This window comes from Nanorana parkeri, unplaced genomic scaffold (genome assembly GCF_000935625.1).
Source record: "Nanorana parkeri isolate BGI_ZX_2015 unplaced genomic scaffold, ASM93562v1 scaffold237, whole genome shotgun sequence".
NCBI classification, from domain to species: Eukaryota; Metazoa; Chordata; class Amphibia; order Anura; family Dicroglossidae; genus Nanorana; species Nanorana parkeri.
Genome location: NW_017306505.1, coordinates 563,798 through 570,077, shown reverse-complemented (window position 1 = coordinate 570,077; position 6,280 = coordinate 563,798). Strand labels below are relative to the sequence as shown.

Sequence of the window (6,280 nt, the reverse complement as noted above, 5' to 3'; positions counted from 1 at the left end):
TCGTGGGGTGGGGGGGGGGGGGGGGGGGGGGGGGAGGGAGTGACGAGATTCATCCAACTTCATTTTCTAAACCTCTCTGGTATTCCCAAATCTTCAGTGGCGGTTTTTTACTTTTTAGCCGAAATCATTCCCGTCTTTATCGTTCACTTTTTTTCTTCTCTCTCTCTCTCTCTTTTTTTTTTAAATTATTACTTTGGGGGGGACGAGGTCAGGTGGGGATGGTTTTGTGAGGTGGTTTTGGCGGTGCCCTTTGGTGGTTGGGTGCCTGTAAACCAATAAAGGTGCTTGAATCGTTTTTGCCCAGGCTTCAGCACCAGCCGGCACCGATCCTTTATCTGGGAATGGAAAGCTTGTTCTCTAAATTCTACTTTCTTTGCATGCCAACCCCGGGGAGCATGATTTGGTGAAGGCCGGTGTATGTGTGGCGTTCGCCAAACGGCAGATTCCAAAAGTACTGGCACAGCCATATTCTCGCTGGACAAACTGTATGCCAAGGACTCTAAGCACTGCGGATGTTGAAACAATGGCTCTGCCACAGCTTACTCACTCGGGTCAGAATTTGATCATCAGGACGGATGAAGGAACAGTTACTACTATGAATGGGTTTTGTCCAAGCAATTCTTTTTGTTTTTTTGGCCACAAATTATGACATGGGATTTCTTTTTCGGGTCCTGCCAAGCACATAACATGCCGGTTAAATGGCCACCCAATTGCAGGTTGTTTTATGTCAAGTGTTTAATAACGTTCACGGATGTGTGAAAGTATTGCGAGAACCTCAAACGAAGGTAGTCTATTCCCCATCACGCTGCTAACTTCCTGTCAGGTGATCTTACGGAACACTACCACTTCTAAGTCATGGAAATTAAAGAGACTGCCGTCTGTTATGTGAAGCCTACGTCTTCGGCAGTTTTCCGAGGCTGCGACCTGGAACACGTATGACCGAGCAGTTCCTACATGTTACAGGTCAGCAGTATCAAAACCAGAGACAGCCAGACTATCCATAGTTCTCCTTTTAAATACCTGATTTTCCCGTGCAGGAATATGCGCATAACTACGAATGTTATTAGTTACTGTTTCACATCATTAGGTTTAGTGGTCCTTTAATGTGGATTCGTCACCTACACAGCAAAGCAAAAAAAAAAAAAAGGGCCTACTGATTATCAAAATTTGATAGATTTTGGCGTAAGCACGTGTCCCTCCCTCATGCCTCGCCAGCTTCATCCGTGTCCTAATGAATGGATAGGCTGCCCTTTTTTTTTCTAAAAATGAAATTCAAAAGTTTCAGCCTGCACTGTGTCGGCCGAGTGCGTAGGTGGCTCATAGGGTTTAAATTATTTTCCTGTTTTAAATGAACATATTCCTGAAGAAATGACTGATTTGTCTGTTTTTGTTTTTTTATTTTATTTCTGTATATCCATCTTTTGTCTTTTTTTTTTTGTAAATAAATGCCCCTTCTGGTGTTTAATGATGTCTAGGTGCTAAGACTTGGTAATAATGTGCAAAGCGATTTTTTTGTTTTTTTTTCTCCCTGTGTAGGATGAAGAATTTTGGAAGTTAAAGGAGAACTATGAGGCGAGTGATTTTCACTCAACCTCATAGTTCGAGCCGAGGTGTGACAATGAAACTGTCACAGGTCGGCTCAGTAGATCGGGAGGTGAGCGAACATATACCGTCGCTCGCTCACTTATCGATCCTGTCCCTGCAGAGAGCCGTGACTGTCACTCACAGCTCCCTGCAGGGATCCCCCCTCCCCTCTTTGATCTTGCAGCGCTGACTGGAGGAACGGGCGTGTAAAGGGGCGGGTACAGCTGGCTCTGCCTCTAGGTAGGCAGAGCCAGCTGTCACTCACGCAGCTGGGTGGATCTCCACAGTAATGTCGGGATCCGTCCTGGCTGCGGCGGTCTCAGTATACTGCCAGCTGTAGCTCGCGATATACTGAGCTTTGGGTGACGGGAGGACGCTAGTTTATGTCCTCCCATGACCCTTAGGAAAACTATGGGGAAAAACACTTGCTCCATAGCTCTCCTTTAAAGCTGAACTCCGGGCAGGTAAGCCCTACTTCCTGTCCATGAACACTCCTACTTCCTGTCCATAATAAGCACATTGCACATGTGAATATTTGAGTCATCTGAAAGGACCTATATTTGTTAGTGAGGTATTTTATAAAGTCAGTGACATCATCGCCATGCACTAGAAATCTCAGCTATACCCTGGGGTGAGCTAGACGATAAGCCTGTGGCTTTGCAGAGCCTATGCAATAAAATACAATTGGAATTGTAGCCATCAATGGGAGTGACGATGGGGGCAATGGCTTGTCTGTGGGCTGGTTTGTTGACCATCCTAGTAAGGTACAGTATTTTATAAAAGTCAATGACATCACTGCCGTGCACTAGAAATCTCAGCTATACCCGGGGTAAGCTTGTGGCTTTGCAGTGCCTATGCAATAAAATACAATTGGCATCATGCAATGGGAATTGTAGCCATCAATGGGAGTGACGATGAGGGCAATGGCGTGTCTGTGGGCTGGTTTGTTGACCATCCTAGTAAGGTGTTTTATAAAAGTCAATGACATCATCACCATGCACTAGAAATCTCCGCAATAACCGGGGTAAGCGGGACGGTAATCTCGTGGCTTTGCAGAGCCTATGCAATAAAAATACAATTGCCATCATACAATGGGAATGGTAGCCATCAATGGGAGTGAATGTGGGGGCAATGGAGTGTATATGGGCTGGTTTATTGACCATCCTTGAAGACGCCTACATGGCTGCACACTGCAGAGTAGACATGGTGTCTGTGACACCTGATATTCCCATTGCAGCCAGCAGTGACATAACTATATCGCTGCAGGTTAAAGGAAATTACCTTGGGGATGTTTAAAGGCCAGTGAGCCAGGGAAGGAGCAGCACAGCAGCCCCCGGTACTCCAAAGAAGTAATACGGGTCTCCAAGCCCTTATTATGCTGATAAAGAAAAACGTATTTGTAGATGGTGAGCAATGTCATTTTTAAAGATTCTTCCAAATTCCTGCTCAGAGTTCAGCTTTAACTTGGATGGCAAAGCAACCAGTTCACTTAAAGAGACACTCCTCCTGTTAGCCGACTGGCGCCAATCCGCACTCGGTTGCTCCCTTTTTCCTATGTGCTCCCACACTCTGTTTGGATCTTACCTGGGTGTATGACTTAACTACCCCCTCTTCCCATTTGGCCACTCAGACCCATGCACTGGGTCATGGCGGAGGCCCCCACTCCTGGAAACCCTGCTCTGTTAGAGTAACACAGTAGGATTCCAATGTAGCAGGGGATGCAACAAGAGCATGTGGATTGGTGAATGTATCTTATTTTGAGGGTGGGCTTTTACAATGCTCTATCACTTTGCTCTGAATGGTCAAAGTGATAGTGTGTCTTTAAATGCCACCCTTGGGCTGCTTATACATACATTTCCCCCTCCTATAGGTAACCGAATCGGCTTGTAAGTGAACGTAAGGCAAGTATAGCAAAAATGAAACAAAGAAGTCTGTAAATCCACTTTGCTGTGGTTGGAACTTAGACTATAGACTATGGTCATTTTTCTCGCCCTCACATGACTGCACTTCGACCTGGCAATCGGCCGCAAGGCACCCAGAGCTGCATTGTGGGAGGATCAAGGTGGAAACCAATGCGATTACCATACCTGGGTGTATCTCTTCAATGGTGGGGAGGGAAGAGCTGGTTAGTATGGGTCCCGAGGGGGCATGGACTTTACCTGAACACATCTCATTATATGGGCTGCAGATCAGCTGATCCCCAAAACTAGACATCCAGAATGATGTGTTGTCTGCTCTGCTTTAATCTGGACGTAAAGTCAAAAATGCTTCCACCATGTACTAACCTTGTTCTTGGAGAGATGGGTCCTTGTTCTTGGTGAGAGGGGTCCCTTGCATATGCCACAGGCGGTGATTTCAGCAAATAATGTGGAATTGTTCAAGAAACTTTTGGACGATTTCTTAAGGGACCGTAATATACAGGGGTACGGGTACTCCTAGAATGAGATCCTAATAGGTTGGACTTGATGGACTAATGTCTTTATTCAACCTCAAATACTATGTAACTATATATGTGAATTTAGATTTCAGAAGCACCAATTGGCGCTTTTTCCTGAAAATTCCAATTTCGTGGCTGTCATTCTGATCTTTTGGCTTCAAAGGAATTCTAACCTGTGTGCTTCATGCTTGTTCCGCATCTGCATGTCAGAAGTATCAGGGGCCAGACACGGCCAGGGAAGCTTAGCCATTTCTGATGGCAGCTCACATGCTTCTCTTGTGACATATGCACTTTAGCTACTAACATCTACAGATCTATCTATAAAAGTTTCAGGACTCAGAGCTGAAGAGAACAGAGTTCCAGTCTGGAGGGAACTATTTTTCCTACGCACAGGTGACGTCCGGTCTGGTAACCTCAGCGATGCATCCATGCAGCCGTTGGTAAGCCTTGCTTAGCCTAAAATGGCCGTTAATATAAAGCTATAGGTTGTGATTATTTACTAAAATGTGAATACAATGCTTGTCCTAAAGATAAGATAGCTGCTATATATTTGTGAATAAGATGTAAACATGGTGGGAAATGTGTAATTCTGTACAGTATAGTTGCACATAAAGAATTATATCTAGGTTTTATGTGTGTGCGCCAAACCACCCGCTCTACAAAATTCTCATTGTTGCTCCTTTTGTGTTTTAGAGAACCCCTTTATCAATCATGACGTTATACGGGCCAATCAAATCTGACCAGTGGAGAGGCCGATTCCCTCTTTTAGACAAGCAGAGTTTGGAGTCCTAAGCTTTGATTTGCATATTGATGCCCCTCGGTATACAGGGTTCCCTCTTATTGGGAGGAGACAGTTTGAAGCCATAAGCTGCGATTTACATGTTGATACCCCCAATATCAGGGGTTCCCACTGAGCTTGGTAAGATTCCCCCTATTGGGTGGGGGCAGTTCAAAGCCATAAGCTGCGATTTGGATATTGATGCCCCCAATATCAGGGGTTCCCGAGGAGCTTGGGAAGATTCCCTCTTTTGGGGGTAGCTTGAAGCCGTGGCTTTTTGCATATTGATGTCCCCATTATCAGGGGCTTCCCAGGAGTTCAATGAGATTCCCTCTTTTGGGTGGGGGCAGTTTGAAACTGTAATCTGTGATTTGCATAATAATGCCTACAGTATCGGGTTCCCCCAAGAGTTCAGGAAGATTGACTCATTTGGATTGGGGCAGATTGAAGCCATAAGCTGTGATTTGCATATTGATACCCCCAATATCCAGGGGGTTCCCAGGGAACTTTGGAAGATTCCCTCTTTTGGGCGGGGGTAGCTTGAAGCTGTGGCTTTTTGCATATTGATGTCCCCATTATCCGGGCGGTCCCAGGGAGCATGGTAAGATTCCCCCTATTGGGTGGGGGCATTTCCATGCCGTAAGCTGCGATTTGCATATTGATATCCCCAGTTTTAGGGGTTCCCAGGGAGCTTGGTAAGATTCCCCCTATTGGGTGGGGGCATTTCAAAGCCTTAAGCTGCGATTTGCATATTGATGCCCCCAATTTCCAGGGTTCCCTGGGAGCTTGGTAAGATCCCCTCTTTTGGGTGGGGGTAGCTTGAAGCTGTGGCTTTTTGCATAATGATGTCCCCATTATCCGGGGCTTCCCAGGAGTTCATTGAGATTCCCTCTTTTGGGTGGGGGCAGTTTGAAACTGTAATCTGCGATTTACATAACGATGGCCCCAGTATCACTGGTTCCCCAAGAGCTCGGGAAGATTGACTCATTTGAATGGGGGCAGTTTGAAGCTATAAGATTTGCATACTGGTGCCCTCCGGTATCAGAGGTTCCTGGGAGCCCGAGAAGCTTCCCTCTTACGGATAAGGGCAGTTTGAAACCATCAGCTATTTGCAATATAATGCCCCCCCAATATCAGGGGTTTCCCGGTAGCTCAAGAAGAATCCTTTTTATCCGCTGGGGCAGTTGGCAACCATAAGCTGTGATTTGCATATTGATGCTCCCCTACCAGGGGCCTTACTGGAGCTTGGGAAGGTTTCCTATTTTGGGTGGGGGGCAGTTTAGAGCCATGATTTACCTTATGGATGGCCCCAGTATCAGAGGTTCCCTGGGAGCTCAAAAATATTCCCTCATTTGGATGGGGGCAGTTTAAAGCTATAAGCTCCCCTGGAAGATAAAACAATGTTTAAGCACCTCTAGGGGTTTGCACTAAACAACTATAGTATTGTATCACCATGACATGGCTGACTTTTTCATGTTAGC

At 45.9% G+C, this 6,280-nt stretch overlaps 1 long non-coding RNA gene across 1 annotated transcript in view; it reads left to right on the top strand.

Moving 5' to 3' along the window:
• The first annotated feature begins 15 nt into the window (after positions 1 to 15).
• LOC108786998 overlaps positions 16 to 6,280 on the top strand; it is a 25,461-nt gene continuing 19,196 nt past the window's right edge. Inside the window, exon 1 of the long non-coding RNA XR_001941237.1 lies at positions 16 to 852. This is a non-coding gene — a long non-coding RNA (uncharacterized LOC108786998). The remainder of the gene's footprint in view (positions 853 to 6,280) is intronic.